At 46.7% G+C, this 23928-nt stretch overlaps 1 protein-coding gene across 4 annotated transcripts in view; it reads right to left on the reverse strand.

Moving 5' to 3' along the window:
• LOC110504728 (storkhead-box protein 2) overlaps positions 1 to 23928 on the reverse strand; it is a 104555-nt gene that overhangs the window by 20289 nt on the left and 60338 nt on the right. Inside the window, exon 1 of one of the 4 annotated variants that reach the window (XM_036970401.2) lies at positions 5020 to 5146. The exons of the other annotated variants lie outside the window; for them this stretch is intronic. The gene's annotated coding sequence lies outside the window, so the exon portion shown is untranslated. Of the gene's footprint in view, positions 1 to 5019; positions 5147 to 23928 lie in introns of those variants that run through there. 4 annotated transcript variants of the gene reach the window in all.

Genomic DNA, 23928 nt, shown 5'->3' on the forward strand with positions numbered 1-23928 from the left:
GACAAAAATTTGAGTGGAAATCCACTAGTATCCAGGCAGTGTCCGAAATGACACCCTATTCCCTATATAGTAACCCCTATATAGTAACCTATATAGGGAATAGGGTTTTGGAACAAATCCCCAGTCTAAGAAGAGGGAGCTAGGCTAGACAATTAACCTGAGCAGTGTGTGACGATGCTAAACACAGTGAGTCCAAGACGCTGGCCTGATCTGTACCAAATCAAATGTTGTTTGTCAAATGCGCCGAATACAAGTGTAGACCTTACAATGAAATGCTTCCCTACAGGCCCTAACCAACAATGCAGTTAAGAAAAATAACTTACGAATATATTTACTAAATAAAAGGTAAAAAAAAAAATGTTTTTAAATAAAAGTAATGAGGCTATATACAGAGGTAATTGAGGTAATATGTATATGTAGGTAGAGGTAAAATGACTATGCATAGATAATAAACAGAGAGTAACAGCAGCGTAAAAATTGGGTGGTCAATGCAAATAGTCTGGGTAGCCATTTGATTAGATGTTCAGGAGTCTTATGGCTTGGGGGTAGAAGCTGTTAAGAAGTCTAGGCCTTTTGGACCTAGACTTGGTGCTCCGGTACCGCTTGCCATGCGGTACCAGAGAGAACAGTCTATGACTAGGGTGGCTGGGGTCTTTGGCAATATTTAGGGCCTTCCTCTGACACCGCCTGGCACAGAGGTCCCTCTGTAGCGCCTTGCGGTCGGAGGCCGAGCTGTTGCCATACCAGGCGATGAAGCAACGAGTCAGGATGCTCTCGAAAGTGCAGCTGTAGACATTTTTGAGGATCTAAGGACCCATGCCAAATCGTTTCAGTTTCCTGAGGGGGAATAGGCATTGTCGTGCCCTCTTCACGACTGTCTTGGTGTGCTTGGACCATGATAGTTTGTTGGTTATGTCACCAAGGAACATGAAGCTCTCAACCTACTCCACTACAGCCCCATTGATGAGAATGGAGGCGTGCTCGGCCCTCCTTTCCTGTAGTCCATGATTGTCTCCTTTGTCTTGATCACTGCCAAGTTCCTGACCTCCTCCCTATAAGCGGTCTCATTGTTGTCGGTGATCAGGGCTACCAGTGTCATCGACAAACTTAATGATGGTGTTGGAGTCGTGCTTGGTCATGCAGTCATGGGTGAACAGGGAGTACAGGAGGGGACTGAGCACGCACCCTTGAGGGTCCCCCATGTTGAGGGTCAGCGTGGCAGAAGTGTTGCAGAGGGAGGTGTTTAGTCCCAGGGTCCTTAGCTTAGTGATGAGCTTTGACAGCACTATGGTGTTGAACGCTGAGCTGTAGTCAATGAATAGCATTCTCACATTGGTGTTCCTTTTGTCCAGGTGGTAAAGGGCAGTGTGGATTGCATCATCTGTGGATCTGTTGGGGCGTTATGCAAATTGGAGTGGGTCTAGGGTTTCTGGGATTATGGTGTTGATGTGAGCCATTACCAGCCTTTCAAAGCACTTCATGGCTACAGACGTGAGTGCTACGGATCGGTAGTCATTTGGGCAGGTTACCTTGGTGTTCTTGGGCACAGGGACTATGATGGTCTGCTTGAAACATTTAGGTATTACAGACTCAGTCAGGGACAGGTTGAAAATGTCAGTGAAGACACTCCAGTTGGTCAGCGCTTGGTCGGAGTACACGTCCTGGTAATCCATCTGGCCCTGCGGCCCTGTGAATGTTGACCTGTTTAAAGGTCTTACTCACATTTGCTACGGAGATCGTGATCACACAGTCATCCGGAACAGTTGGTGCTCTCATGCACGCTTCTGTGTTGCTTGCCTCGAAGCGCACATAGAATTCATTTAGCTCGTCTGGTAGGCTCGTGTCACTGGGCAGCTCGCAGCTGTGCTTCTCTTTGTAGTCCGTATTAGCCCTGCCACATCTGACGAGTGTCAGAGCCGGTGTAGTAGGATTCAATCTTAATCCTGTATTGACGCTTCGCCTGTTTGATGGTTCGTCGGAGGGCATAGCGGGATTTCTTATAAGCATCCGGGTCAGAGTCCCGCTCCTTGCTTCTGGTTGGGGTATGTACGTACGGTCACTGTGGGGGACGACTTCATCGATGCACTTATTGATCAAGCCGGTGACTGAGGTGGAATACTCAATGCCATCCGGCCATATTCCAGTCTGTGCTAGCAAAACAGTCCTGTAGCTTAGCATCTACGTCATCTGAACACTTCCGTATTGAGCGAGTCAATGGTACTTCCTGCTTTCGATTTTGCTTGTAAGCAGGAATCAGGAGGATAGAGTTATGGTCAGATTTGCCAAATGGAGGGCCAGGGAGAGCTTTGTACACGTCTCTGTTGTCTAGAGTTTTTTCCCCCTCTGGTTGCACATGTAACACGCTGGTAGAAATGAGGTAAAATGTATTTAAATTAACCTGCATAAAAGTCCCCGTCCACTATCTATTGAGAGATTATGCAAAACACAGTTCTTCTGCAGGAGAGCAACTCACACCACGGCATCATAACAGGGTAGTACAGGGCTAATGCAAGCCAAGCACTGATGTGTCCCAAATGACACCCTACACCATTTAGAAAACAGTGTACCATTTGGGACCCAGATCTAATCTCAGGTGGTATGCATGGAGGATGGCAATCCAAATTTAACTTTGGGTGTAACATATCCTAACTCATGACAATAAATACCAAGGCAAACATTACTGTTAAGTCATAAAAAGGTGAACAATCCAGATCCTGCTTGAATATCCTGTTGAGACGGATATTGGGAATGTAAACCAGTGAAATGGATATAAACCTGTATATAGCCATGTTATTACCTGGTACTTCCTGTATATAGTCATGTTACTACCTGGAACTTCCTGTATATAGCCATGTTACTACCTGGTACTTCCTGTATATAGCCATGTTATTACCTGGTACTTCCTGTATATAGCCATGTTATTACCTGGTACTTCCTGTATATAGCCATGTTACTACCTGGTACTTCCTGTATATAGCCATGTTACTACCTGGTACTTCCTGTATATAGCCATGTTACTACCTGGAACTTCCTGTATATAGCCATGTTATTACCTGGTACTTCCTGTATATAGCCATGTTACTACCTGGTACTTCCTGTATATAGCCATGTTACTACCTGGAACTTCCTGTATATAGCCATGTTATTACCTGGTACTTCCTGTATATAGCCATGTTACTTTTACTTGTTATTGTTATTCACTGTGTATTTATTTCTCATGTCATTACTTAAATTTGGCATTTTATTTATTATCTTTATCTTAACTCTGCATTGTTGGAAAAGGATTCTTAAGAAAGCGTTTCACTTTTAGTCTGCACCTGTGTTTACGAAGCATGTGACAATGTGATATTCTGAGTTGATCTTGCTGAGCCTCTGATGGGGAGTGGAGGAATTGACCTCATTCCCATATACCCATATGTATTGAGAGAGAGAGAGAAATACAGATTGAGAAATACAGAGAGAGAGAGAGAGAGAGGATGGCTGAAGAAATCAACTAGGGGCTGTCACATCTCCCCTGCCGCCTGCCTACAGCCTGTCTCCCTCCCTCCCTGACTGCCTGTCTCCGTGCCTGTATGTCTGCCTGTCTGTCTCCCTCCCTCCCTGACTGCCTGTCTCCGTGCCTGTCTGTCTGTCTGCCTGCCTATCTCCCTCCCTCCCTGACTGCCTGTCTCCGTGCCTGTCTGTCTCCCTCCCTCCCTGACTGCCTGTCTCCGTGCCTGTCTGTCTGCCTGTCTGTCTCCCTCCCTCCCTGACTGCCTGTCTCCGTGCCTGTCTGTCTGTCTGCCTGCCTATCTCCCTCCCTCCCTGACTGCCTGTCTCCGTGCCTGTCTGTCTGCCTGTCTGTCTCCCTCCCTCCCTGACTGCCTGTCTCCGTGCCTGTCTGTCTGCCCGTCTGTCTCCCGCCCTCCCTGACTGCCTGTCTCCGTGCCTGTCTGTCTGTCTGCCTATCTCCCTCCCTCCCTGACTGCCTGTCTCCGTGCCTGTCTGTCTGTCTGTCTGTCTGTCTCCCTCCCTGACTGCCTGTCTCCGTGCCCGTCTGTCTGCCTGTCTCCCTCCCTCCCTGACTGCCTGTCTCCGTGCCTGTCTGTCTGCCTGTCTCCCTCCCTCCCCGACTGGCTGTCTCCGTGCCTGCCTGTCTCCCTGCTGCAGTGTCCCGGCGAGCACAGATAAAAGGGGGTTGTTTCAGGAGGAGAGAGGAGTGGAGTGAAAGAGAGGGAGCGATTGGGAGGGGAAGAGAGAGAGAAATCACAGCTGCAAAGACCTAGTGGGAACAGATTCAGCCAACAAATGTGCAGCGCTCCTTCCATGAAGAGGGAGACCATAGAGTGAACCTACTAACCCCATCCCCCAACACACACACACACACCAACTCCACACGTATTAAATGGAAGAGCATGCCTTTATGAAAGACGAGCTGGGTACAAATGGAGCGTGACAATCCAGAGAAAAGAGAGAAAGCCTTGAGACGCCTGCTTAGAAAGAGAGTGAAAGACCGACAGCATAAAGTGGAGCATTACAAGCAATATGCTAGCGACCCTGGGCTTTGCCATTGGTACAATATTTTATTTCAAGAAACTAGCTCAGCTAGTATCAGTGAAACCATTTTAGTCGTGAACTATCTGAGATATTGGTTGTATTCTACCACTGTAAGGACAGAATAGTGTTAACATACATTGTTACAATTATTGAACTACAGTACTTGATTGTGTATCTGTTAGAGCAGAGCTGGTTTTCTACAGAGCTGTTCTTCCCTCCATTAACATGGAAGCTGTCCTCTGGGAGAGACAGAGGAGAGTGGGAACTCTCTCTCTCTCATGCCTGCCTGCCTGCCTGCTGCAGTGGTAGTAAACAATTCACACAGCTAGCCAGTGTCCTTTGTCCACGCACCTCCTGCTTAACCCCACCCCCTTCTTTTGTGATTCATTCCGGCAAAGCTATGCTACACAATCTAAAGCAGGAAAAACGGTAGAGAGGGTGAGAGAGAGAGGTGGAGAGAAAGAGGAATGAGATGGGCAGTACCTTGGCTGATTCCGTTGACTCCTCCACTTTAATCCAAACAGATTCAGAGGCAGCTCTTTTAGCTGCAGCCTTCAGACTCAATGAGCATTCACTCAAGGGCCTTACCCAGCATGCTCCACTCCACACAAAGACAAGGGGGTGTGACCAATCACGTCTTGCTTCAGTATGCACTCTGCTTTTTCCCTCCCTCCCTCTCTCTGTGCTCCCTCCCTCTTGTCTCTCTGTGCTCCCTCCCTATCTATCTGTCTCTCTGTGCTCCCTCCCTATCTGTCTCTCTGTGCTCCCTCCCTATCTGTCTCTCTGTGCTCCCTCCTTCTCTGTCTCTCTGTGCTCCCTCCCTTCTCTGTCTCTCTGTGCTCCCTCCCTTCTCTGTCTCTCTGTGCTCCCTCCCTTCTCTGTCTCTCTGTGCTCCCTCCCTTCTCTGTCTCTCTGTGCTCCCTCCCTTCTCTGTCTCTCTGTGCTCCCTCCCGTCTGTCTCTCTGTGCTCCCTCCCTCCCTTCTCTGTCTGTCTGTGCTCCCTCCCTCCCTTCTCTGTCTGTCTGTGCTCCCTCCCTTCTCTGTCTGTCTGTGCTCCCTCCCTCTCTGTCTGCCTGTGCTCCCTCCCTTCTCTGTCTCTCTGTGCTCCCTCCCTGTTCTGTCTCTCTGTGCTCCCTCCCTTCTCTGTCTCTCTGTGCTCCCTCCCTTCTCTGTCTCTGTGTTCCTTCCCTTCTCTGTCTCTCTGTGCTCCCTCCCTTCTCTGTCTGTCTGTGCTCCCTCCCTTCTCTGTCTGTCTGTGCTCCCTCCCTTCTCTGTCTGTCTGTGCTCCCTCCCTTCTCTGTCTGTCTGTGCTCCCTCCTTCTCTGTCTGTCTGTGCTCCCTCCCTCTCTGTCTGTCTGTGCTCCCTCCCTTCTCTGTCTCTCTGTGCTCCCTCCCTGTTCTGTCTCTCTGTGCTCCCTCCCTTCTCTGTCTCTCTGTGCTCCCTCCCTTCTCTGTCTCTGTGTTCCTTCCCTTCTCTGTCTCTCTGTGCTCCCTCCCTTCTGTCTCTCTGTGCTCCCTCCCTTCTTTGTCTCTCTGTTCTCCCTCCCTTCTCTGTCTCTATGTGCTCCCTCCCTTCTCTGTCTCTCTGTGCTCCCTCCCTTCTCTGTGCTCCCTCCCTTCTGTCTCTCTGTGCCCCCTCCCTTCTCTGTCTCTCTTTTCTCCCTCCCTTCTCTGTCTCTCTGTGCTCCCTCCCTTCTCTGTCTCTCTGTGCTCCCTCCCTTCTCTGTCTCTCTGTGCTCCCTCCCTTCTGTCTCTCTGTGCTCCCTCCCTTCTCTGTCTCTCTCTGCTCCCATCCTCCCTCCCCCCCTCTCTGCTCCCCCCTCTCTCTGCTCCCGCCCTCCCTCTGCTCCCGCCCTCCCTCCCCCCTCTCTCTGCTCCCGCCCTCCCTCCCCCCTCTCTTTGCTCCCGCCCTCACTCCCTCTCTCTCTGCTCCCGCCCTCTCTCTCTCCTAGCTCCCTCCCCTTAATGCCCACTGACATACAAGCTTGTGGGCGGCCTGCCGAAAGCGTTGTTATGGCAACGCATCCCCAGTTGCGCCCAACGCCTGTTCTGCAAGCTTTTTCTCCCTCCCCCCTCTTCATGGCTCCCTCTATCTCTCTCCCTCTATATCTCTCCATCTCTCTCCTTCTCTCCCTCCTCTCCAATGAAAACTTAAGTGCTGCTCACTGCAGGTTGGGCTCAGAAGCACGTCCAGTCATGTGTCAGATAAAATGGGTGATCTGCTGCCCTCCTCTCCACACAGCTCTCTCTCTCTCTCTGTGTGTGAGGGGGGATTCTCTGTGACCCAATTAGAAAAGGACAGCCCAGATAGCTCAATTTCAGGAGGCTTGCAGTCAAATCCAAGATATAGGGCAGGTTTTTTGTATAAGCTAATAAAAGGGTATTTACCCAACACAATGTTATGTAGTCGAAACACAATGTGTCACTATGACTATGTGCCTGGCCTTCTCATGCTGCCAAGGAAGTGGGTCTCCATTGGCACAGATGTAGTGGAGAACTTGATATAAACCTGCTGAGTGGGTGAGAGAGGAGGAGATGCGGAGTTAAGAGGGGAGGTGGCATTATGTGAGTGGGGGAGGGGTGGACATTCATAGGGGCCTCCTGTGTCTCACAAAAGGGCCCTCGAGTTGACGCAAAATTTAGGGCTGTCCCAGGCAAAAAATAATCTTTGTTGACTGAATCGTCAATCGATGGGTAGAAACTGAAAAACTTTTATTTTTCCATATATAGACACAGCCTATGTTTCAATAAAATCAACTATATGTAGGCTTACTGGGCTTGTCTGATGCTTTAAGCACTGCCGTAAAAAAAAAATAAGACACAGAGGGAGTCAGAGATCATTATAGCCTAAGCAGAAAAAAAAAGAAGAAAAAAAGTGTTCCCAACCCTTCTCCTGCCGCTGCCCTTTCTGCCTTTACGTTGCAGTGCCAAGTTATGGTACCATTTCTACTGATCTGCGTGCCAGTTACAATTTTCATGTTCACATTTTTGTGGAGCAGTTTAATTGAATTTATAATAAAAAGTCTTCATATCTAAAAATCAATGTCATGTGGTTAATCAAAAAAGTATTTCTAAATGAAAATGATACAAATATAAAAGTAACTTCTATTGCCATTGCCAATACGTAATAATAGCCTACATAAAGCCAACAAATAAAAACATTGCAGCCTTCAGGTCGAAAATATTCGGATAAAAATAAATATCCTATGAATCACAGTGGTTATGCTTGGCCTGTTTTTAACCTTTATTTAACTAGGCAAGTCAGTAAAGAACAAATTCTAATTTTCAATGGCGGCCTAGGAACAGTGGGTTAACTGCCTTGTTCAGGGGCAGAAAGACAGATTTTTACCTTGTCAGTTCGGGGATTCAATCTTGCAACCTTTTGGATACTAGTCCAACGCTCTAACCACTAGGTTACCTGCCGCCCCAGGTAACTTGGTCTGGCCCAAAGGTCATGCTAGCAGACTTGCAACATTGTATAAAATATTCTGGGCCCTAAGAGTTTCCTGTGCCGGACAGACACATTTTTCTATGCAAGGGATAAGAAGTAATCAGGTAGGTCTATTGTATGAGCATGACATTTTCTTCACCTTTCATGCTGAGTGGTTATGTAGAAGGAGAGAGCTGGACAGATTTTTCAAATAGGCTGTTAAGGAACTATGGTCGTTCTCAATGGATGTAAAAACAGACTTTGTTTACTTGCTGTTTGAGGCAAAGAAAAAAAGTGTGTGTATATATATGTATATTTCTCTCTCTCTCTCTCTATATATATATATATATATATATATATATTTTACCCCATATTTCATGGTATCTAATTGGTAGTTACATCAGATCCCCAAATGGGAGCATTTATAGGCCTACTTCTATGTGTAATCAGGTGCGTGTCCTTACAAGATTGACAGGAACGCGCCAAACAAAAGACAATTCATAAATTGACAACTCGTAAATGGAATGAAATAATAAACCAAAACTTTTCTCACAAGTGTAGCCTAGGTCGTGCGCTCTGCAAACCACGTGTCCACTCCTACAATGACAACGGTGAGACTGTAATAATAATATATTGAATGCATTAACAGAAATGACCAGAACCAAACAAACATTGTAGATGATCATTTCTGGTAATTAAAAGGTAGATTTACTACTGGTGATACTGGTGTGCATCCCGAGGCTTCTGCAATGGATTAATGCAGTCAGACAGACGTGAATCAGACAGGTGTCCGACAAAATAAATCTTGGTCGACCAACAGCCAATCGACCAGTCGAATAGAAAAATCAGATGCAAGTATTCCAAATCAGACAGTATTTTCCCTAGCAAGGTGGCCTATTTAGAGAGTAGAGGTGCTCCATAATACCTTAGACAAAACTATTGATCTGAGAGATTTGCCTTTAAATCACATGGTTGTTGCCATCAACAAGTCCCCAACTGAAACATGAGACCAGTGTCCCGGTGCTACTGTTAGAAATGTACATTCATTCACCACACTACAGGTCCTGGGACAAGTACAATGGAGACCACACAAAGAGTGGTAGCAACATTTCACACCCATACTGGTAGCACATTACTTCACAACACGGGATAACATTGTAACAGTGTGGTAACAAGTTTTAGTGAGTGGTATCAATGCTTTCATTGTGAATATCTATTACTTTTTACCATACTATTGCCATGTTATTAGGTCTACTACTAGATTCTGTAAAGTGCAACCTCAATATCTATATTCTGAAGGACTAAACTCCAACGTCTCTGGAACAGGTTTTCATGAATTGTTAATATTCACAAACTAAAACATTTGTTTTCCGGTTATTTTTCTCTAGAGAGGGTCACTGGACAAGGCACTCAACCAATGACCTTCAGGTCAGCAAGAGTGACAATTCCAGACCCTGCCAATCCATTACCCTGCCTATACACCTGGTGACAAGAATCAAGTAGTTACACAACACAAACAAAACAGAAGTATTAGGCCTACACTTACCAGAGACACTATTACACCACCTACAAACAACTGAAGGCACCATGTGGTCAACAGTGTTAGGCTGTATTGCATGTCTTAACACTAGATGGGGGTAAGAGTATGGCTGGCTCCCTGTCACAATGTCAAAACAGGGAATGTAGTAGGCATACTGAATTAACTTCTGAGGAAGCAGTGAGTGAGTGAAATCTCCATGTGAAAGTGTTTTTGTTTGGCTTCTCTTTCCTAAACTGTTGCATTTAGGCCTAATCAGAGAGAGATCTAGGCTGAGGCAGTAACAGTCTTTCCACTTAATCTCCCCTGACAGCTCAAATTGGAACATGTTTCTGTTGTTGCTCTTTTAGGGGCATAAAATGAATTGACATCCTATTTTACAGATAATTACAGTGGAACACCCCCATCTTATCATGACTAGAATTACTGTACCATTACTACTACTACTACCACCATCCCCAAAAACACCACAACTAATATCCCCACCACCATCCCCACAACTACTACTATCCTCACCACCACCACCACCACTACTACTACTACAATCCCCACCACCCACTACAACTACTATCCCAACCACCACCACTACTACTATCCCCACCACCCACCACTATCGCCACCAACATCCCCACAACTACTACTATCCCCATCACCACCACTACTACTACTATCCCCACCACTACTGCTACTACTATCCCCACCACTACTGCTACTACTATCCCCACCACTACTGCTACTACTATCCCCAACACTACTACTACTACTATCCCCACCACCATTCCCACCACTACTACTACTATCCCCACCACTACTACTACCATCCCCACCACTACTACTACTATCCCCACAACTACTACTACTATCCCCACTACTACTACTACTACTATCCCCACCACCATCCCCACCACTACTACTACTATCCCCACCACTACTACTACTACTATCCCCACCACCACCCCCACCACTACTACCACCACCACCCCCACCACTACTACTACTATCCCCACCACTACTGCTACTACTATCCCCACCACTACTACTACTACTATCCCCACCACTACTGCTACTACTATCCCCACCACTACTGCTACTACTATCCCCACCACTACTACTACTACTATCCCCACCACCACTACGGCTATCCCCACCACCACTACTACTATCCCCACCACTACTACTACTATCCCCACCACTACTACTACTACTATCCCCACCACCATCCCCGCCACTACTACTACTATCCCCACTACTACTATCCCCACCACTACTACTACTACTATCCCCACCACCATCCCCGCCACTACTACTACTATCCCCACCACTACTCCCACTACTATCCCCACCACTACTACTACTATCCCCACCACTACTACTACTATCCCCACCACTACTCCCACTACTATCCCCACCACTACTACTACTATCCCCACCACTACTACTACTACTACTATCCCCACCACTACTCCCACTACTATCCCCACCACTACTACTACTACTATCCCCACCACTACTACTCCTACTATCCCCAGAACTACTACTACTATCCCCACTACTACTACTACTATCCCCACCACCATCCCCGCCACTACTACTACTATCCCCACCACTACTACTACTACTATCCCCACCACTACTACTACTACTATCCCCACTACTACTACTAATATCCCCACCATTACTACTCCTACTATCCCCACAACTACTACTACTATCCCCACTACTACTACTACTATCCCCACCACCATCCCCGCCACTACTACTACTATCCCCACCACTACTACTACTACTATCCCCACCACTACTACTACTACTATCCCCACTACTACTACTAATATCCCCACCATTACTGCTACTACTATCCCCAGCACTACTGCTACTACTATCCCCACCAGTACTGCTACTACTATCCCCACCACTACTACTACTATCCCCACCACTACTACTACTATCCCCACCACTACTACTACTATCCCCACCACCACTATTACTACTATCCCCACCACCACTATTACTACTATCCCCACCACTACTATTACTACTATCCCCACCACTACTATTACTACTATCCCCACCACTACTATTACTACTATCCCCACCACTACAACTACTATCCCCACCACCACTACCACCCCCACCACTACTACTACTACTACTACTTCTACTACTACTACTACTACTACTATCCCCACCACTACTGCAACTACTATCCCCACCACTACTACTACTATCCCCACCACTACTACTACTATCCCCACCACTACTACTACTATCCCCACCACTACTACTACTATCCCCACCACCATCCCCACCACTACTATTACTATCCCCACTACCACCACCACCCCCACCACTACTACTACTATTCCCAACACCACCACCCCACCACTACTACTACTATCCCCACCACTACTACTATCCCCACCACTACTACTACTATCCCCACCACTACTACAACTATCCCCACCACCACCCCCCACCACTACTACTATTCCCACCACTACTACTACTATCCCCACCACTACTGCTACTACTATCCCCACCACTACTACTACTACTATCCCCACCACTACTACTATCCCCACCACCATCCCCACCACTACTACTACTATCCCCATCACCACCACTACTACTACTATCCCCACCACTACTGCTACTACTATCCCCACCACTACTGCTACTACTATCCCCACCACTACTGCTACTACTATCCCCAACACTACTACTACTACTATCCCCACCACCATTCCCACCACTACTACTACTATCCCCACCACTACTACTACCATCCCCACCACTACTACTACTATCCCCACAACTACTACTACTATCCCCACCACTACTACTACTACTACTATCCCCACCACCATCCCCACCACTACTACTACTATCCCCACCACTACTACTACTACTATCCCCACCACCACCCCCACCACTACTACCACCACCACCCCCACTACTATCCCCACCACTACTGCTACTACTATCCCCACCACTACTACTACTACTACTATCCCCACCACTACTGCTACTACTATCCCCACCACTACTGCTACTACTATCCCCACCACTACTACTACTACTATCCCCACCACCACTACGGCTATCCCCACCACCACTACTACTATCCCCACCACTACTACTACTATCCCCACCACTACTACTACTACTATCCCCACCACCATCCCCGCCACTACTACTACTATCCCCACTACTACTATCCCCACCACTACTACTACTACTATCCCCACCACCATCCCCGCCACTACTACTACTATCCCCACCACTACTCCCACTACTATCCCCACCACTACTACTACTATCCCCACCACTACTCCCACTACTATCCCCACCACTACTACTACTATCCCCACCACTACTACTACTATCCCCACCACTACTCCCACTACTATCCCCACCACTACTCCCACTACTATCCCCACCACTACTACTACTACTATCCCCACCACTACTACTCCTACTATCCCCACAACTACTACTACTATCCCCACTACTACTACTACTATCCCCACCACTACTACTACTATCCCCACCACCATCCCCACCACTACTATTACTATCCCCACTACCACCACCACCCCCACCACTACTACTACTATTCCCAACACCACCACCCCACCACTACTACTACTATCCCCACCACTACTACTATCCCCACCACTACTACTACTATCCCCACCACTACTACAACTATCCCCACCACCACCCCCCACCACTACTACTATTCCCACCACTACTACTACTATCCCCACCACTACTGCTACTACTATCCCCACCACTACTACTACTACTATCCCCACCACTACTACTATCCCCACCACCATCCCCACCACTACTACTACTATCCCCATCACCACCACTACTACTACTATCCCCACCACTACTGCTACTACTATCCCCACCACTACTGCTACTACTATCCCCACCACTACTGCTACTACTATCCCCAACACTACTACTACTACTATCCCCACCACCATTCCCACCACTACTACTACTATCCCCACCACTACTACTACCATCCCCACCACTACTACTACTATCCCCACAACTACTACTACTATCCCCACCACTACTACTACTACTACTATCCCCACCACCATCCCCACCACTACTACTACTATCCCCACCACTACTACTACTACTATCCCCACCACCACCCCCACCACTACTACCACCACCACCCCCACTACTATCCCCACCACTACTGCTACTACTATCCCCACCACTACTACTACTACTACTATCCCCACCACTACTGCTACTACTATCCCCACCACTACTGCTACTACTATCCCCACCACTACTACTACTACTATCCCCACCACCACTACGGCTATCCCCACCACCACTACTACTATCCCCACCACTACTACTACTATCCCCACCACTACTACTACTACTATCCCCACCACCATCCCCGCCACTACTACTACTATCCCCACTACTACTATCCCCACCACTACTACTACTACTATCCCCACCACCATCCCCGCCACTACTACTACTATCCCCACCACTACTCCCACTACTATCCCCACCACTACTACTACTATCCCCACCACTACTCCCACTACTATCCCCACCACTACTACTACTATCCCCACCACTACTACTACTATCCCCACCACTACTCCCACTACTATCCCCACCACTACTCCCACTACTATCCCCACCACTACTACTACTACTATCCCCACCACTACTACTCCTACTATCCCCACAACTACTACTACTATCCCCACCACCATCCCCGCCACTACTACTACTATCCCCACCACTACTACTACTACTACTATCCCCACCACTACTACTACTACTATCCCCACTACTACTACTAATATCCCCACCATTACTACTCCTACTATCCCCACAACTACTACTACTATCCCCACTACTACTACTACTATCCCCACCACCATCCCCGCCACTACTACTACTATCCCCACCACTACTACTACTACTATCCCCACCACTACTACTACTACTATCCCCACTACTACTACTAATATCCCCACCATTACTGCTACTACTATCCCCAGCACTACTGCTAATACTATCCCCACCAGTACTGCTACTACTATCCCCACCACTACTACTACTATCCCCACCACTACTACTACTATCCCCACCACTACTACTACTATCCCCACCACTACTACTACTATCCCCACCACCACTATTACTACTATCCCCACCACCACTATTACTACTATCCCCACCACTACTATTACTACTATCCCCACCACTACTATTACTACTATCCCCACCACTACTATTACTACTATCCCCACCACTACAACTACTATCCCCACCACCACTACCACCCCCACCACTACTACTACTACTACTACTTCTACTACTACTACTACTACTATCCCCACCACTACTGCAACTACTATCCCCACCACTACTACTACTATCCCCACCACTACTACTACTATCCCCACCACTACTACTACTACTATCCCCACCACTACTACTACTATCCCCACCACCATCCCCACCACTACTATTACTATCCCCACTACCACCACCACCCCCACCACTACTACTACTATTCCCAACACCACCACCCCACCACTACTACTACTATCCCCACCACTACTACTATCCCCACCACTACTACTACTATCCCCACCACTACTACAACTATCCCCACCACCACCCCCCACCACTACTACTATTCCCACCACTACTACTACTATCCCCACCACTACTGCTACTACTATCCCCACCACTACTACTACTACTATCCCCACCACTACTACTATCCCCACCACCATCCCCACCACTACTACTACTATCCCCACCACCACCACCCCCACCACTACTACTACTATCCCCACCACTACTACTACTATCCCCACCACTTCTACTACTCCTACTATCCCCACCACTACTACTACTATCCCCACCACCACTACTACTATCCCCACCACCACTACTACTACTATCCCCACCACCACCACCCCCACCACTACTACTATTCCCACCACTACTACTACCCCCACCACTACTACTACTATCTTCACCACCACCACCACTACTACTACTACTATCCCCACCACTACTCCTACTATCCCCACCACTACTACTACTACTATCCCCACCACTACTACTACTATCCCCACCACCACCACTACTATCCCCACTACTACTACTATCCCCACCACCACCACTACTATCCCCACTACTACCACTACTATCCCCACCACCATCCCTACTACCACTACAATCCTCACCACCACTACTACTATCCCCACCACCACCACTACTATCCCCACCACCACCACTACTATCCCCACCACTACTGCTACTATCCCCACCACCACTACTACTACTATCCCCACCACCACTACCACTACAATCCTCACCACCACTACTACTATCCCCACCACCATTACTACCACTATCCCCACCACCACCACTACTATCCCCACCACCACTACCACTACAATCCTCACCACCACTACTACTATCCCCACCACCATTACTACCACTATCCCCACCACCACCACTACTATCCCCACCACCACCCCTACTACCACTACTATCCCCACCACCACCACCACTACTACCACCACTACTGTCCCCACCACCACCCCAAAACATATCCCCACTCCTACCACTACTATCCCCACCACCAACCCTACTACCACCACCACTATTACCCCCCCCCCCAAAACATATCCCCACTACTACTACTACTATCCCCACCACAACTATCCCCACCACCACCACCACTACTATCACCAGCACCACTACTATCCTCACCACCACCACCACTACTACTATCACCACTACTATCCCCACCATCACCAGCACCACTACTATCCCCACCAGCACCACTACTATCCCCACCACCACCACTACTACTACTATCCCAACCACCACTACTACTGATATTTTTCTAATTTTTGATGGTATGACGGTATTTGTTTAATAAAAGTAGTGTGTGACCCTAGGGTGGCAACACATATATTCTAAATGATTTCAATGGGTCTTTCTCCATTCGGATTGTTTTATACTGTTCAATTCAACCTAAAATAATTTTCTGCATTACCATCAATTTCTGCATTTCCTGCACTCATTTCAGATCATTTCCACACTGCCATGATTATGGGGAAAAATACTAGGCCTTATTTTTAACCAAACGTTGCAGTTGCGATTTAGATCAAAACACTCGGGTGAACGTTTGGAATCATGGAAATATATTGTTTATCATAATTCTATAGTTATAATTTAAATAATAGAGGGCACTTTGAATACAGTGTTGTTTGACATGACAACGAATTAAAATGCCATGAGTTATTGTGACAGGGTAGGAACCAAAGTGATGTTCAGTGTTTCCTAGGGGACTCTATAATCTTTGGCTACATAAAATCTTTAGTCATATAGCCAACATATTCATGCTTCGCCTATTTCTCTTTGATATAGAAGATAGTGTTGCACAAACAACATGCTGATTTAAGCCTCCACCAGTACTGGTATCAGGCTGTATTAGCTAGCTATGTTTGCTCGGACTCAGTACTTTTATTAGCTAGTTAGCAACTAGCGATTAGCATTAGTGGCTAACACGATTTAGCTTAAATTGCTAAGAAAATACAAACTAGCTGTTTGCAGATGTAAGAAACAAACTAATATTGTAATTATATTACCCTAGTGGATTTATATTAAGATCAAAGTGGAAACAACATTGTTGCATGTGCTGCATTGACCATGCTGACTGAACGAAAGTGTTTTGTGGTCAAGCAGTAACAAAAGCGCTCCTTGAGTGGCATGGGGTGGGACTAGGTCTGTGTGGAAAGCGACATGGAGAGAGAGAGCGGAGAGGGATGATTTAAGTAGCGGAGTAAACTATAAAAATGGACGTTACACAGGCGTATCACATTTAACAAACCAAACATTCAAATACCGTTATAGAAGGTAAAGTAAAAACCCAAACCGGTCCGTGCATAAATACTGGTATATAGTCAAATACAGTATACTGCCAAGCACTATACTATCCCCACCACCACTACTACCCCCACTACTACTACTACTACTATCCCCCACCACCACTACAACCCCCACCACCACTACTACCACAATCCCCACCACTACTACCACAATCCCCACCACTACCACCACTATCCCAACCACTACCACTATCCCCGTCACCATCACTATCCCCACCACTACTACTACCACCATTACCACTATTCCCACCACCACCACAATCCCCACCACCACCACCCACTACTACTATCCCCACTATGCTCCCCACCACCACCCACTAATACTATCCCCACCACCACCACAACTACAATCCCCACCACCACCCACTACTACTATCCCCACCACCACCCACTACCACTATCCCCACCACCACCCACTACCACTATCCCCACCACCCACTACCACTATCCCCACCACCACCCACTACTACTATCGCCACTACCACCCACTACCACTATCACCACCACCATCCACTACTACTATCCCCACCACCACCCACTACTACTAAATACGGAAGTGGTCCGATGAAGCGGATGCTAAGCTACAGAACGGATTCGTAAGCACAGACTGGAATATGTTCCAAGATTCATCCGTTAACATTAAGGAGTTTACCATCAATGACGTCATCCCTACAGTGACCGTACGTACACAACCCAACCAGAAGCTATGGATAACAAGCAACATCCTCACTGAGCTAAAGGCTACAGCAGCTGTTTTCAAGGAGCTGGACACTAATTCGGATGCTTAAAATAAATTCCGCTTTGACCTCCGTCGAGCCATCAAACAGGCAACATGACTAAGACACGGCGGTTGGAACCAAAAATCTCAAATTTGGACCCATCAGACTAAAGGACAGATTTCCACAGGTCAAAATGTCCACTGTTCGTGTTTCTTGGCCAAAGCAAGTCTCTTATTATTATTATTATTGGTGTCCTTTAATAGTGATTTCTTTGCAGCAATTCGACCATGAAGGCCTGATTCACGCTGTCTCCTCTGAACAGTTGATGTTGGGATGTGTCTGTTACTTGAACTCTGGAGCATTTATTTGGGCTGCAATTTCTGAGGCTGGTAACTCTAATGAACTTATCCTCTGCAGCAGAGGTAACTCAGTCTTCCTTTCCTGTGGCAGTCCTCATGAGAGCCAGTTTCATCACAGCGCTTGATGGTTTTTGCGACTGTACTTGAATAAACGGTTCTATTTTGTTTCATCAGACCAGAGGACATTTCTCCAAAAAGTATAATCTTTGTCCCCATCTGCAGTTGCAAACCGTAGTCTGGCTTTTTTATGGCGGTTTTGGAGCAGTGGCTTCTTCCTTGCTGAGCGGCCTTTCAGGTTATGTCGATAAAGGACTCGTTTTTCTATGGATATAGATACTTTTGTACCCATTTCCTCCAGCATCTTCACAAGGTCCTTTGCGGTTGTTCTGGGATTGATTTGCACTTTTCGCACCAAAGTACGTTCATCTCTAGGAGACAGAACGCGTCTCCTTCCTGAGCGGTATGACGGCTGCGTGGTCCCATGGTGTTTATACTTGCGTACTATTGTTTGTACAGATGAATGTGGTACTTTCAGGCATTTGGAAATTGCTCCCAAGGATGAACCAGACTTGTGGAGGTCTAATATTGTTTTCCTGAGGTCTTGGCTGATTTCTTTTGATTTTCCCATGATGTCAAGCAAAGAGGCACTGAGTTTGAAGGTAGGCCTTGAAATACATCCACAGATACACCTCCAATTGACTCAAATGAGGTCAATTAGCCTTTCAGAAGCTTCTAAAGTCATGACATAATTTTCTGGAATTTTTCGAGCTGTTTAAAGGCACTGTCAACTTTGTGTATGTAAACTTCTGACCCAATGGAATTGTGATACAGTGAATTATAAGTGTAATAACCTGTCTGTAAACAATTGTTGGAAAAATTACTTGTTTCATGCACAAAGTAGATTTCCTAACCGACTTGCCAAAACTATAGTTTGTTAACAAGACATTTGTGGAGTGGTTGAAAAACGAGTTTTAATGACTCCAACCTAAGTATATGTAAAACCTCCGACTTCAACTGTATATACAGTGGGGGGAAAAGTATTTAGTCAGCCACCAATTGTGCAAGTTCTCCCACTTAAAAAGATGAGAGAGGCCTGTAATTTTCATCATAGGTACACTTCAACTATGACAGACAAAATTAGAAAAAAAATCCAGAAAATCACATTGTAGGATTTTTTATGAATTTATTTGCAAATTATGGTGGTAAATAAGTATTTGGTCAATTACAAAAGTTTATCTCAATACTTTGTTGTATACCCTTTGTTGGCAATGACAGAGGTCAAACGTTTTCTGTAAGTCTTCACAAGGTTTTCACACACTGTTGCTGGTATTTTGGCCCATTCCTCCATGCAGATCTCCTCTAGAGCAGTGATGTTTTGGGGCTGGTGAAATTCCAAAGATTTTCTATGGGGTTGAGATCTGGAGACTGGCTAGGCCACTCCAGGACCTTGAAATGCTTCTTACGAAGCCACTCCTTCGTTGCCCGGGCGGTGTGTTTGGGATCATTGTCATGCTGAAAGACCCAGCCACGTTTCATCTTCAATGCCCTTGCTGATGGAAGGAGGTTTTCACTCAAAATCTCAAGATACATGGCTCCATTCATTCTTTCCTTTACACGGATCAGTCATCCTGGTCCCTTCACAGAAAAACAGCCCCAAAGCATGATGTTTCCACCCCCATGCTTCACAGTATGTATGGTGTTCTTTGGATGCAACTCGGCATTCTTTGTCCTCCAAACACGGCGAGTTGAGTTTTTAACAAAAAGTAATATTTTTGTTTCATCTGACCATATGACATTCTCCCAATCTTCTTCTGGATCATCCAAATGCTCTCTAGCAAACTTCAGACGGGCCTGGACATGTACTGGCTTAAGCAGGGGGACACGTCTGGCACTGCAGGATTTGAGTCCCTGGCGGCGTAGTGTGTTACTGATGGTAGGCTTTGTTACTTTGGTCCCAGCTCTCTGCAGGTCATTCACTAGGTCCCCCCGTGTGGTTCTGGGATTTTTGCTCACCGTTCTGGTGATCATTTTGACCCCACGGGGTGAGATCTTGCGTGGAGCCCCAGATCGAGGGAGATTATCAGTGGTCTTGTATGTCTTCCATTTCCTAATAATTGCTCCCACAGTTGATTTCTTCAAACCAAGCTGCTTACCTATTGCAGATTCAGTCTTCCCAGCCTGGTGCAGGTCTACAATTTTGTTTCTGGTGTCCTTTGACAGCTCTTTGGTCTTGGCCATAGTGGAGTTTGGAGTGTGACTGTTTGAGGTTGTGAACAGGTGTCTTTTATACTGATAACAAGTTCAAACAGGTGCCATTAATACAGGTAACGAGTGGAGGACAGAGGAGCCTCTTAAAGAAGAAGTTACAGGTCTGTGAGAGCCAGAAATCTTGCTTGTTTGTAGGTGACCAAATGCTTATTTTCCACCATAATTTGCAAATAAATAAATTAAAAATCCTACAATGTGATTTTCTGGATTTCTTTTCTCATTTTGTCTGTCATAGTTGAAGTGTACCTATGCTGAAAATTACAGGCCTCTCTCATGTTTTAAGTGGGAGAACTTGCACAATTGGTGGCTGACTAAATACTTTTTTGCCACACTGTATATATACCTTTATTTAACTAGAAACGTCAGTTAAGAACACATTCTTATTTTCAATGACGGCCTAGGAACGGTGGGTTAACTGCCTTGTTCAGGGGCAGAACGACAGATTTTCACCGTGTCAGCTCGGGGGATCTAATCTTGCAACATTACAGTTAACTAGTCCAACGCTCTAACCACCTGCCTGTCATTGCACTACACGAGGAGCCTACCTGTTACGCGAATGCATTAGAAGCCAAGGTAAGTTGCTAGCTAGCATTAAACTTATCTTATAAAAAAACAATCAATCAATCATAATCACTAGTTAGTTATAACTACAAATGGTTGATGATATTATTAGTTTATCTAGCGTGTCCTGCGTTGCGTATAATCGATGCAGTGCGCATTCGCGAAAAAGGACTGTCGTTGCTCCAACATGTACCTAACCATAAACACCAATGCCTTTCTTAAAATCCATACACAGAAGTATATATTTTTAAACCTGCATATTTAGTTAAAAGAAATCCAGGTTAGCAGGCAATATTAACCAGGTGAAATTGTGTAATTTCTCTTGCATTCATTGCACGCAGAATCAGGTTATATGCAACAGTTTGGGCTGCCTGGCTCTTTGCGAACTAATTTGCCAGAATTTTACGTAATTATGACATAACATTAAACGTTGTGCAATGTAACAGGAATATTTAGACTTAGGGATGCCACCCGTTAGATAAAATACCGAATGGTTCCGTATTTCACTGAAAGAATAAACGTTTTGTTTTCTAAATGATAGTTTCCGGATTTGACCATATTAATGACCTACGGCTCGTATTTCTGTGTTTAATTATGTTATAATTAAGTCTATGATTTGATAGAGCAGTCTGACTGAGCGATGGTAGGCACCAGCAGGCTCGTAAGCATTCATTCAAACAGCACTTTTGTGCGTTTTGCCAGCAGCACTTCGCAAGCACAGCGCTGTTTATTACTTCAAGCATATCAGCCTAATGGCTGGTGTAACCGATGTGAAGTGGCTAGCTAGTTAGCGGGGTGTGCGCTAATAGCTACCACCCTCCCCTCCCTTACTAGTCCCACCTCTATTAGACCGTCCCCTCCACTAATAGACCCTCCCCTACTAGACCCACCTCTATTAGACCCTCCCCTCCCCTACTTGACCGACCTATATTAGACCCTCCCCTACTTGACCCACCTATATTAGACCCTCCCCTCCCCTACTAGACCCACCTCTATTAGGCCCTCCCCTACCACACCCACCTCTATTAGACCCTCCCCTACTAGACCCACCTCTATTAGACCCTCCCCTCCCCAACTAGACCCTACCCTCCCCTACTAGACCCACCTCTATTAGACCCTCCCCTACGATACCCTCCCCTCCCCTACTAGACCCACCTCTATTAGACCCTCCCCTCCCCTACTAGACCCTCCCCTCCACTACTAAACCCACCTCTATTAGACCCTCCCCTCACCTACTAGACCCACCTCTATTAGACCCTCCCCTCCCCTACTAGACCCACCTATATTAGAACATCCCCTCCCCTAATAGACCCACCTATATTAGACCATCCCCTCCCCTAATAGACCCACCTTTATTAGACCCTTCCCCCCACTACTAGACCCTCCCCTACTAGACCCTCCCCTCCCCTACTAGACCCACCTCTATTAGACCGTCCCCTACTAGACCCACCTCTATTAGACCCTCCCCTACTAGATCCTCCCCTACTAGACCCACCTCTATTGGACCCTCCCCTCCCCTACTAGACCCACCTCTATTAGACCCTCCCCTCTCCTACTAGACCCTCCCCTTTCCTACTAGACCCTCACCTACTAGACCCTCCCCTCTCCTACTAGACCCTCCCCTCTCCTACTAGACCATCCCCTCTCCTACTAGACCCTCACCTACTAGACCCTCCCCTCTCCTACTAGACCCTCCACTCCCCTACTAGACCCTCCACTCCCCTACTAGACCCTCCACTCCCCTACTAGACCCTCTCCCTCAAGACCCTGCCTCTCTCCTACCAGGCTCTCCCCTCCCCTACTAGACCCTCCCCCACTAAACCCTCCCCTCTCCTACTAGACCCTCCCCCACTAAACCCTCCCCTCTCCTACTATACCCTGGCTCTCTCGTTCTAGTCCCTCCCCTTCCCTACTAGACCCTCCCCTACTGGCACAACCCTCACAGGTGTTTGCCCCGCAGGAGGCTTGTGCTATTTCTGTTCTTTTTCACATTGTGGCACGTTCGTTTAATGATGTATGAGAATCCTAAGCAGCTGTGTGTGTGGTGGTGGAGAGGCTGTGTTTTTGAGCATAAATGTGAGGGAGAGAGCGAGTACTAGTACACTGCGGCTTATAAACATTAAAGACAAATCTCTCAACAGCATCCACTTTGCACTGATAAAGTAGATCATCTTTGCAGTGAACTTCAATGAGGCCTTATGCACATCCCGGCTTTTAATGCACTTGGCTATTCTTTGATTGTTGCCTATCAAAGAGCATGAGGCCTCAAGGCAGAGTTCATCAAAACCAGGAAGCATTGGTAGCCTGGATTAGTGGGCTTGATAATCCAAAATTCTGGAAAAAATAAATTAGTCTAAACCATAAAGTTATGGCTTATTAACAATGAACAAAATGAGAAGTCAGAAGTTTTGTGCCTTTCAACACCCCCACCCCATACCCACTAGCTTTGGTTAAGCCCATTATACGCTAATGTTGTTGTTTGTGGTGGGTGTTTTTTTGTTACTCTGAGCTGTTGGAACTAAAGAGTGGAATTGTTGGT

Source organism: Oncorhynchus mykiss, chromosome 25, assembly GCF_057628025.1.
Source record: "Oncorhynchus mykiss isolate SJ-2025 chromosome 25, ASM5762802v1, whole genome shotgun sequence".
In the NCBI taxonomy this organism is placed as follows: Eukaryota; Metazoa; Chordata; class Actinopteri; order Salmoniformes; family Salmonidae; genus Oncorhynchus; species Oncorhynchus mykiss.